This window comes from Pavona decussata, unplaced genomic scaffold, assembly GCF_977016875.1.
Source record: "Pavona decussata unplaced genomic scaffold, jaPavDecu1.1 SCAFFOLD_602, whole genome shotgun sequence".
Classification (NCBI taxonomy): Eukaryota; Metazoa; Cnidaria; class Anthozoa; order Scleractinia; family Agariciidae; genus Pavona; species Pavona decussata.
Window position 1 is genome coordinate 3,476,064 of NW_028145860.1, and position 12,077 is coordinate 3,488,140.

The window sequence follows — 12,077 nt, forward strand, 5'->3', positions numbered from 1 at the left end:
TTAACTAAGACACTCTTTCTCCTGCCCAATTGTGTGGGACAAAGAGGAAGAGAGACCCTAGTAATGAAGACTTTGGCAGATAAATTCAAAGACAAATATCAGCAATCAGAACATCAGAGTTCTGCCAATGTTACGTTTATTTAAATATTTAATTTTTCATTCTTAAGGTTGCATGCAATACTTTTCTTATACATCTGTCAAATTCTGTCCTATGAAAAAGGTAGATTTACAACCCCCTTGGAACTTCTGTTATCCTTCATGCATTGGTAGGTTATTGCTTACTGTTAGGGTTAATTTAGCATTAATATTATCAAGAAGAATTCAGATGTTCCAAGTCAAGCTGTTTTAAACCATCTTCAAAAAAGCATAATTTATACATTAAGCAGATGCTACAATGGGAGACAAAAGTCCTTTGTCACCTACTGTTCTTCTATTTGTAGTGAGTTGACTTCATACCCAGATATATCAGTTTTTCTTATGCCTTCAACCCAAGCTCTGGGATAAAAGCATGAAGAAAACTGATTGCTCAGGCTATGATTTGCACTTTATGTTCACTTTTATTACACTTTTTAAACTTATAAGACGTGATGGTGCTGTAGATGAGTGGTCAGTGCCCTGGGCTTTTGAGCTGAAGGTCAATGGATCAAGTCCTGGTCTCAGCCATTGTGTTGTGTTTCAGACAAGACAATTTACTCCACATTCTCTCTCTCAACCCAGGTATACAAATGGGTTCCAGGAAACTGCTGGAGAAACCTAAAAAAAAATGTCAGGGGTAACCTTGTAATTGACTAGCATCCTCTTTGGGGGAGTAAAGCAATGCCCCTAGTCACTTTATGCTGGAAAAAACAGAAATAAACACAAGCCTGGTTGACTAAAAGGCTCATTATCTACAATATTGATATAGACTTTCATGAACAGATGTTTTTATTTAAAACATAACCGTATTAAATTTGATGGATTGAAATTTTTTCCACATCAACTCAAAAACATACTTAGAACCTGAGCTCAAGAAAATGCCAGAATTCTTAATTTTGTTCTAAGGGGTATCATGAATTAATACTATTAACTTATTTTTATATGACCTTATTAATGAATACCAGAGGATTTCTAAGGGGGCGTTTAAATTAAGCTACATGGCCTCATGTTTCTAAGTTGTTGAAGATCCCACATTTCCTTGAGCAACAATCGAGTATGTTTTCCATGAATTTGAATCAATTTTCAGATGAATCTTGTGCAATGTTCTGTAAATTATAGCTGAAAGTAATTATTGGAAGCCAATTTAAAAGGTGGTATGAAGTCTCTTTCATTCTTGTGCTTCAGTAAGCCTTGCAGGTCACCAGGCTGGCAACTATCTCTAACTTCCATTGTAAAAAGCAACTGTGAGCTTTACTACTCCCTCTTGATGGGGTGTTAGGCCATTGCAAGAATATCCTTGATATTTTGTCAGGTTCTCTCTAACATTTCACCAGTATATCCCCTTGTATACTCCAGAGTGGAAAGAGGTAATGTGGAGAAAATGTGTTTTGTCTGATCACAAACTACAAGGGCAAAGACCAAGGCGTGAAGCAAAAACCTCCTGATCAAAAGTGTGGCTTGCTGATCACTAAACTAACACATCTGCTGATATAATTACAGTGTAAAAATAACGTTTATCTAAAGTAGTCTTGAAGGTAATGCCAATTTGAAGATTGCTTTGTCCTCCATCTTGGTTGTCTTCAGAGGAACTTTTACTTAAGTCCCTATCCTGATGCTGCGTTGGCCTTTGAAATAGTCATTTATACCCTGACAAAAACAAGCAATTAAAAAGAGAAGCAAAACCCAAGAATCTAATGAGATTGCAATCATTGCCATTTTTTTTAGAAAGGTCTTAACTCGCAAATCAAGAAAAAATGATCTTGTGACAGCTTGGCTGCATAAAATCCATATGTTGTTTTAGTGCTACTGCATCCATACCCTAGAAAGTTTAGATTTAAAAAAAACTTCAATGTTTGGTAGAAGAATTCTCCATACCTTCCTATTATTTTATGCTTGGTTTGTTCTTCTCGGCAGATTCTGTGTGGAGTGTCATGATGCTCAGTGACCAGTAACAAGACAGGAAACAGACTTTGTGTCAAGCAGGATATCCATCTGTTGCTGAAACAGAACAGAAACTGTAAGTTAAAATTTATTACTTACAGATATTATAAGTATGTAATATTCATTAATAAAAACTGGATCATTGTTTCATGAAATTTCAGGGATTTGATTGGGTTATAGTGGCCATGGTATATAAGCCATTATCCTATATTTTTTTAGCCATCATATCTTGCCCAAAAAATGGACACCATTAAATTGTCTACTGGTTGTTCTTGCAAAGCAAAATCAGCAAGATCTAGCAGTATTTCTTGATTGTTTTTAATATAATAATAATATTCCACTTGCACTTGGATATGAGATGATTGCAGCCAACTCAGTGCTATGCAGCTCATTGGCTATCCATGGGATTACACAGCATCAGCAGAAGGTTTAGTATGGTTCAAGAAATTCAGGATTCTAGGATAAAAGATGTGTGGATAATGCCAACAAACGTTTTCACCTCTGCTCCTCTTGCAGACATCAGTTATTAACAGTATACATAGGTGATTTAAGCCAGGCTAAAAATACCTTTCAGGTGATCCTGGATCACACTCGTGCATTCTTCAGCTGTATTAGGCACCTCTGGCAAGGAGACTGATCAGTAGGTGGAACACTGTTTGACTTGAACATCAGGAAGTGGAACTCTTTTCAACAGCATGACAGCCGGTATATCTGGACTTGCCTTATTTCCTAAAAACACGATAAATCTCAAGAGTGCAAGAATTAAGTTATATTTCCAGGAAGATCAGGATTCATGCATGTCCTCCATGTGATTTATCTTCGGTAAAGTTATATCATTCCATAATAATGATATATTAATTTTTCTACTTTTATCATTATTTTTTAGTGACGTAGCCACATAGCTTGTCAGTAATAATTTTGAGTAAGAGCACACAGTGGTATCAACACTTGTTCTTCAGTGTCATTCTAGACTCTATGACAATAATAATTTCAAGTGAAACAGAAAAATGGCTCTACTTATTTTTAAACTTATTACATTTTGCCAATTTGGAGTTAGAGAAGACATTATTACAGTCTGTGGCTTTTTGTCTTTAGAGTGGTGACAGGCAATTGATATTTCTGAAACAGCAATCTCCATTTCAGAATTGAGATCAGCAGTTTTACTGGCAGTCCAGCACACTAACTTTTAACAAATTACTTTAGTCATTCCAGTATCCATAATTCATCACCAATTGCCCATGATAAAGACTACATTAAAGGACAGATCACCACCAGTAAATTAGAATAAGTGCAGACAGTTGGCTTAGCTATATACATGTCAAGCCAGTGGTTATTACTGATATCGTGAAACTTTTGAACACTTTACTAGCACTTACCTTTTCTATATTTAACGTTGTGTAATGTTGAATTATCAAGCCAACTGATACTTGGATGGTTTCAATTTGGATTTGGATCATCAACAGACAAATTGTAGATTAACATTTTGAATGTCCATTTCTAACGGATGATGTAGTTTAAACCGTCAATTAAATCAGCGTGTTGACTGGCATACATCACATTAGATAATTGGATTAATGCATTTGATGGACTATTTTCGATCCAATATACAAATTTGGAATGAAGTTAGAAAATAAGATCAGCATTTCGACTAACAGTACATCATGGTAATTTGGATTGCAATCTTAAAGTGTATATACACAAAATCTTTTATTAGCTTATTAGGAAGAGCTTTCAAAATGATGAAGAATGCCATTTATTTTATTGCGATAGCATTCTTGGTTGCCGAGTTATTCAAGATTTAGGCTTATGCAAATTAGACAACTTGTGACGTCACATAAATGGCATTCTTCATCATTTTGAAAGCTCTTCCTAATAAGCTAATAAAAGATTTTGTGTCATATACACTTTAACATACCATCTTGATTGACATCCATCTCTGTCTTTTGAACTGGCACCTTGATTGACAGACCTTGATTAATACTAATTTGGAGTCATTAAGTGACAAATTAGATGGACATCCTGATTGACATCCATCTCTGCCATTTGAACTGGTATCTTGGTAGAATGATCATGACACTAATTTGGAGTTTGGAGTCATAAGTAACAAATTAGATGGACATCAAGATTGACATCCATCTCTGCCATTTGAACTGGTACCTTGATTGACAGATCATGTTTTGTAGTCATTAAGTAACAAATCAGATGAACATCTTGATTGACATCCATCTCTGCCATTTAAACTGGCATCCTGATTGACAAATCATGTTTTGTAGTCATTAAGTAACAAATCAGATGAACATCTTGATTGACATCCATCTCTGCCATTTGAACTGGCATCTTGATTGACAGACCATGATACTAATTTGGAGTCATTGAGTGACAAATTACATGGACATCCTGATTGACATCCATCTCTGCCATTTGAACTGGCATGTTGATAGACTGATCATGACACTAATTTGGAGTCATAAGTAACAAATTAGATGGACATCCTGATTGACATCCATCTCTGCCATTTGAGCTGGCATCTTGATTGACTGATCATGACACTAATTTGGAGTCATTAAGTAACAAATCAGATGAACATCTTGATTGACATCCATCTCTGCCATTTGAACTGGCATCTTGATTGACAGATCATGACACTAAGTTGAAGTCATAAGTAACAAATTAGATGAACACCCTGATTGACATCCATCTCTGCCATTTGAACTGGCATCTTGATTGACTGATCATGACACTAATTTTGAGTCATTAAGTAACAAATTAGATGGACCTCCAGATTGACATCCATCTCTGCCATTTGAACTGGCATCTTGATTGACAGGCCATGATTCTAATTTGGAGTCATTAAGTAACAATTTAGATGGACATCCTGATTGACATCCATCTCTGCCATTTGAACTGGCATCTTGATTGACAGACCATGATACTAATTTAGAGTCATTTAGTAACAATTTAGATGGACATCCTGACTGACATCCATCTCTGCCATTTGAACTGGCATCTTGATTGACAGGCCATGATACTAATTTGGAGTCATTAAGTGACAAATTAGATGGACATCCTGATTGGCATCCATCTCTGCCATTTGAACTGGCATCTTGATTGACAGGCCATGATACTAATTTGGAGTCATAAGTAACAAAGTAGATGGACATCCTGATTGACATCCATCTCTGCCATTTGAACTGGCATCTTGATTGATCATTGACAGAACATGACACTAATTTGGAGTCATTAAGTGACAAATTAGATGGACATCCTGATTGGCATCCATCTCTGCCATTTGAACTGGCATCAGTTGATTGACAGGCCATGATACTAATTTGGAGTCATAAGTAACAAATTATATGGACATCCTGATTGACATCCGTCTCTGCCATTTGAACTGGCATCTTGATTTACAGACCATGATACTAATTTGAAGTCATTAAGTGACAAATTAGATGGACATCCTGATTGACATCCGTCTCTGCCATTTGAACTGGCATCTTGATTGACAGACCATAATACTAATTTGGAGTCATTAAGTAACGAATTAGATGAACATCCTGATTGACATCCATCTCTGCCATTTGAACTGGTATCTTGATAGACAGACCATGATACTAATATGGCCGAGTCATTAAGTAACAAATCAGATGAACATCTTGATTGACATCCATCTCTGCCATTTGAACTGGCATCTTGATAGACAGACCATGATACTAATATGGCCGAGTCATTAAGTAACAAATCAGATGAACATCTTGATTGACATCCATCTCTGCCATTTGAACTGGCATCTTGATTGACAGACCATAATACTAATTTGGAGTCATTAAGTAATGAATTAGATGAACATCCTGATTGACATCCATCTCTGCCATTTGAACTGGCATCTTGATAGACTGATCATGACACTAATTTGGAGTCATAAGTAACAAATTAGATGGACATCCTGCCATTTGAACTGGCGTCTGGATAGACTGATCATGACACTAATTTGGAGTCGATCATAAGTAACAAATTAGATGGACATCCTGATTGGCATCCATCTCTGCCATTTGAACTGGCATCTTGATTGACACACCGTGATACTAATTTGGAGTCATTAAGTAACAAAGTAGATGGACATCCTTATTGACATCCATCTCTGCCATTTGAACTGGCATCTTGATTGACAGGCCATGATACTTATTTAGAGTCATTTACTGACAAATTAGATGAACATCCTGATTGACACCCATCTCTGCCATTTGAACTGGCATCTTGACAGACCACAATTGAATTTGATGAGCAAGTAAAAAAATGGCCAACATTGTGACTGGCATTCATTTCTTTTACTTAATTCAACTTTTAGTTGTTGACTGACCACCAATCGCCAATAATTATCAGTATCTGTGAAAACGATTAATTGTTGATTTGCACCAAAAGTTTTCAGCGTGTCAAGTTAACTGATTTCACATTTTGAGTAACTGCAAATCACTTTGAATTTGGAGCTACTTATAGTCACCCTTCAAGTTCCTCTGGGTCATGGCAGTCAGGACTAGTTGAACTGTGAACTAAAAGCACAAACCAAGTTAGAAAAGAATTTGAAATAAGGAAACTGTATTGCTTACCTTCATGATGAGAAAACAACTATCCAAGCCATATTTCATTGATGATCATTAGTGCCATTTTGTAGTCTAAAGCTTGCCAGCATTAACTGTAGATGAGTGTAGGCTGCTTGAGGCTAACAATCTATTACCATTTTACAAGAAATATGTGTTGCTAAAAATAAGTTTTAGGTTAGTACTCTTTAGAAAAGACATTGACAACTATGTTTTCGTTTCTTTTATTGAGCCTGAAAATACTGCTTAAGTTACAAAAGTTTCTTTGAGCACACTGCTCGTGAAAGTTGTTTTAATGCAGAAAAAACAAGATCTCCTGAAACAGAATATAATTTTGTCAGTAATGTAATTTAATGTATTTTAGTTTTGTAACCTTTTAGAAGCAAAAGAAGACACAGACAACTGTTTTGTTTTGTTTTTATTGCGAGCAAATGCAACTTAGTTACAATAGTTTGCTTAACTAGAGTGGTTTATCATGTAATCTTGAAAACCAAGATTTCCTGAAACAGAATTGTTAGTATTGGTCTATTTTAGTTAAATAAAGTCGCACAAAGTACTGCTATGGGAATGCACTGTTAAGCATTTTGCCAAATGAGCACAAATATTTTGCAAATTTGAAAGCCCCTGAAACAGAATAATTTGTTAGTAATGAATTGTTTACTCCATACCACCATAGGTTATTATGTTTTGAAATAAAGACACACTGACAGCATTGCAGTTTTCAGAGTTTATTCAAATATATTCATAAGTTACACAAGCTAAGTAGTCTTAATTAATCCACATGACCTGGTTAGGTCTGCCAGGGGTTGCGCTCCTATACCAAAAACTTAGTGTCCAGTAAAACCAAGAGTGTTTCTGTGTCCATAAAACTTGACACCTCAACTGAAACACTCAGGGTCCCCCAGACACAATCAGGGATTATTAATGCCTTGCTATCAATTCATTGTTGATATCAAGCATCTTAATTGTATGCATTGTCAAATTTGGAGTGAGGACGAAGCTGATGGTGTTCGAAAGCCGAATGAGCCGAACTTTGACTAGCCGGAAAACAATAAAAAAAAAAACACTCACCTCATGCCAGATAGCTGTCATTGTTCTTCATATTTCCTTCTCAAGCATTATCGTAGCATTATCATAATAATGGCTTTTCCAACTAATATTTGCCAAAAAACCTTGAACAAGTTCAGTTCATTTTGTGTTATACGTATCCTGCAGCTGATTCCTCATAATTTGTTTGACAACAGACAGTAATTGGACAATTTTTAGCTGCTTTATGATAATTTTGATGGCCATCAAAGAATTACATAATTGTTTAATGTGGCAGCTGTTCATAGTTGACAACTTTGATGACATCAGACAATTATTCCTCTACTCTTCTGATCTAGGGTGTGTGCATTGTTTGTCCCTTTATGCCCAATATTATGTGCCTAGCTTAATCCTTATCAACTAGCTACCTATCTGCCTGTAACCAGAAAGACCATTGAACTTGTAAGGAGTTGCCAAAACTGGTCTCCTTCCAGAAGTTGAATGGACTTAAGCTCCAGTTCCTAAATTAACTCTGCTTTTAATATCTGGTTGAACCTTACGAAAAATAGCTTCACTTAATCCAGTGCTAATAGACTGTCAAGTGAAGTGTAGTACTCAGAAAACTTAGGCGCAGCTAAGCGGGAGAAAAACGTTGAAGATGAAGTGCCACTGAAGAAATTTCGAAGTGAAGCCACAGAGTGAAGACATCTTGATCTTGCAGGAAGGCCGAGAAAAAAATCGGAAAGAAAAAGCCGAATAAAAATCTAATTCCAGTCGATAGCCGAATAACCTGCAAAGGAACCCACAAGGGAGCCTAAAGGGAGGAGCCATCCCAACCCTTGGGGCCCAACTAACTAATCTAACTACAATTAAATTAAGCCGAAGATCCAATCATCTGTGTATCGTGTGCGTTGTAAGGTTCATCCAGAGCTCTTATTTACCCCCCATTCCAACCCCATTTTGACTGACCAACTTCCATGGCTTGAGAAGGCGGAGCTGATTCACAAAATGGTGCCAGCGTACTCAGATGTGAATACAGGTTGGAATGCTGTAGCTTCGACGTTGCAGGAACTGTGGCATTGGACATTGGGGGTACTGTGGCTGAGGCATTTGGAACTGACAGATCTTTCAGAGATGACACAATGAAGAACTTTGCTCAGGGAAGTGCAGGAAAACTGAAAATTAAAAAGAGAATCGTTTTAACAAATTCGCCACAGATTGAGAACTGTATATCTGTAAGAATAAGGAGAAAATCTAAGCAATTTCATTCGTTTTGTAAAAAGCATTTATCATTTTACAATGTACAATGTGAAACGTGGGAAAAGATGGTGCGAGTCAAATTGTGAAACAGCCCTCTGTTTCTCCTTTCTTCTTATATATACATGTTAAAATCCAATTGATCTTAACATAAGATTACCAAATCTATTGCAGTTATAGTGTAACACGTGAAAACACAACGAATTGATGTTACACAGGCCCTCCTTATTTTGCGGTGGAGGCTGAATTTTCTTTCGTGTGCGCGCGAAAGTCTACAACCCGGCCCTGTTCACTCCCTAAAATTAGTCAAATAAGAAACAAAAGTAAACGATAAAATGTAAGTTCCTATTTGTACTCTGTCCGACTTAACTCAACATTGGACACAAGATTCCTCAAAGGGTATGCTTTTGCTACGTTTTGCGGGTGTCCTTTTCGCCCTGAATTTTAACGATTTCTAGAGAAAAATTCCAAGTATTAATAAAAGATGACGTAAGAAGAAGGCAAAAACTCGTAACACAATCTTTTGAAACAACAATAAAAAAACGCCAAAATATAATTTTTGTTATGAAACATTTCTCGCGAAATTTGGCGCGTTTTGCAAGACCTTCGCAGAAATTTCGATTCGGTTCGAATTTTAACCAATTTTGCTGGGAAAAATCAATAAATGAAGAAGTGAAAAATTTACAACAAAAGCGTTTGCAAAAGGAATGTTTATCTTTTATTTTGTTCGCATGTTTTCAGTCATAAAAATTATTCCCAAAGAAAACTGCCAAGTTTACAAGCATTTGGTGAAAATGTCATTGTTCATTTGAACAATTTTAAAGAGAAAATCTAGATATTTCGCCGGTTTAAATGCAAAAGATGACAAAAAGGTAAGCCAAAACTTTTCACACGACCTTTCAAACAAAAAACTAAAAATAAATGTTTTCTTGCCCTTGTTTCCTTATTCTTTTTTTCTCTTCAATTTGGATGACTTCATTGGCAAAATTCCTGATTTTTTTCCTTTATTATGGTTGTTTCATTTATTCAAAGTTATTTGCGCTTCTTTGTCACTAATACTGTTTACTGACATTGTAGAAACTTTCGCGCGTTCGCCAAAACATTCCTTGAACTTGAGAAAAACAACTCGAAAAGTCTTAAACAATTTTTCTTGTGTAATTCATTTTTTCTGCAATAAGTGAAAGTAGTTGAACAATAATTACCTCGTTTCAGCTGGAAAAAACTGACAACGCGATGTTTCCAGACCACGAGCATTCGCAGACATAAGGTGACTAAGTTTTCCCAAAGTTGTCTTTTGCTTTCACGGGAAATTTCCGCTGCAAAACAATGATAAAGAAATGTCAGTAAAAAAAAATTAAGCTAGCTTTGACTGAGAATTTGCAAAGAAAAACAAGACTTTACAAGAACAAGTGAATTCTAAGTGTGAATGTACGCATGTATGAACCGGTTAAACTCCGCCGCGAGTTACAAAGTTTGAGAGAGCTGGAAAATGTAACACTGACCTTATTTTTCTTCTATTGGCATTTTCTCTCTCCAGTGGTCCTTGAGCAGCAAACAATAAGTTTGTTTTTAGGAAGAAAAACAGGCAGAGAAGGCAAATTAATCAGAGGAATTTTTTTTCTTTCTTTCCGCACAAAGCCGTCACTTGTTTGTCTTCTCTCATGTGCGAATTCTGTCATAAACAGCGGCAACTTAAGACACAACCCACGTGACTTTTTAGCACGTGGTTTAAAATACTATTTTCTGATTGGCTCATTGGGTTAAAATACTGCTCTCTCATTGGCTGACTGCATTGCAAGGGTTTTCGGCGGGAAAAGTTGACGGGAAGCGCGCTACTTTTGCGCCATATTTTCGTAGAGGAAACCGAACTCCCGAAATTTTATCACCACCAATCAAAAAATTGATAAGCACTCGGTAGTACTTCGTTGAGAGCAACACTACTAGTCCGACCATTGACTGTCACCCAATCCCTCTCGTGAAAGTGAATTGTTCAGTCGGAAAGGAAGGAAAAGAAGTCAAAGAAAGGCCGAGAAAGAAACATTGACAAATAAATAAATAATTTCAAGTGCGCCTTGACTACATCTTCGCCGAAACTGCCGTCTTGTAACAAGTAGCCATGACTCTTAAATATATTAAAATATGTCGCGTATAAGGGCTGATTGACGTGTTAGAATCACTTTATACAAACATTGTAAGCTTGGCCGAAACAGTAGAGAAAAGATAGTGGGAAATGGAATCAGATTATTTTATTATATTTTCTGAAATAAATTGGGTCGATTGGGCGATGAGAAACAAACTATTTTCCTTTAAACTGACAGCCAACGATAGGTGTCCGTCGAATTTCAGAATCTCCCGCCATAATAGGGTCACTGATTTATACGAGAGAAAATAAGACGCGTCTTACCTAAGACGCGTCTTATTTTCCCCGTATAAATGGCCCTAATATGTCGCTAATTGCGTTAATTACTGGCGATAAAAAAATGGATAAAAAAGAAGCCTGTGAGTGCTAGGGTAACCTCTTTCTATACCGTTTATTTCCATTTTTTTACTTAGCTTTTTGCAGCCCCTGAAGAAGGTTAGTTTTGTCTAATATTGGGCCATATAATTACCCTTTTTAGCTGTCAGTTCAGCCTTGCATTTGGTTTTACGTTTTATTAAATACTTCTGATCCTGTTCTATCAGAAATCCTGATCCGGATCACGGTCATCACCCCATAGGAACGCATCATTTGGATCCGGCTTCACTTCGCTGTCGTTTGTCCAAGTGTCCCAGTTGTATTAGTCATACGTCAGCTTGTTGGCCATGCATTATTTGCGTGCAACATGAATCGTGACTCAGTTGTTTGGTTTTACAAATAAATCTGGCTTACTTCCTTATAGCTTCAATAACATGTTTTTGGTGACACGCCAAGTGCATTCCTATGGAGTTCTATAGCACTAGAAGTTCGGAGCTTTTTTTATTTACCACAACGCAGTTTCCGAGGTCCTAATTTTTTTAACCCTCTTAGTCTTGAAATTCGAAATACAACAAGTACCGCTTCCTTTTGTAGTAAGCTGAAAGCATTCCTCTTATCATAAATATTCATTTATATATTTATTTATTTGTTTATTTATTTATTTATTT

The 12,077-nt window shown here is 36.4% G+C and overlaps 2 long non-coding RNA genes across 5 annotated transcripts; both read right to left on the bottom strand.

Annotated features, from left to right (window-relative positions):
- Positions 1–425: 425 nt before the first annotated feature.
- On the bottom strand, positions 426–5,755 carry LOC146449430 (uncharacterized). Of its 3 annotated transcripts, none has more exons than XR_014860641.1 (5): positions 5,727–5,755; positions 3,982–5,534; positions 2,644–3,757; positions 2,011–2,133; positions 426–1,782 (listed from the first exon to the last, which is right to left on the bottom strand). It is a non-coding gene; the product is annotated as an uncharacterized LOC146449430 (long non-coding RNA). The 3 variants fall into 3 exon arrangements; XR_014860642.1 differs by lacking the exon at positions 5,727–5,755 and adding an exon at positions 5,585–5,700 and having other exon boundaries at positions 3,982–5,008; XR_014860640.1 differs by lacking the exon at positions 5,727–5,755 and having other exon boundaries at positions 3,982–5,698.
- A 48-nt stretch (positions 5,756–5,803) lies between these two features.
- Positions 5,804–10,782, bottom strand: LOC146449431 (uncharacterized). Of its 2 annotated transcripts, XR_014860596.1 has the most exons (4): positions 10,457–10,760; positions 10,157–10,270; positions 6,099–8,872; positions 5,804–5,924 (listed from the first exon to the last, which is right to left on the bottom strand). It is a non-coding gene; the product is annotated as an uncharacterized LOC146449431 (long non-coding RNA). The 2 variants fall into 2 exon arrangements; XR_014860595.1 differs by lacking the exon at positions 5,804–5,924 and having other exon boundaries at positions 6,084–8,872; positions 10,457–10,782.
- Positions 10,783–12,077: the final 1,295 nt, after the last annotated feature.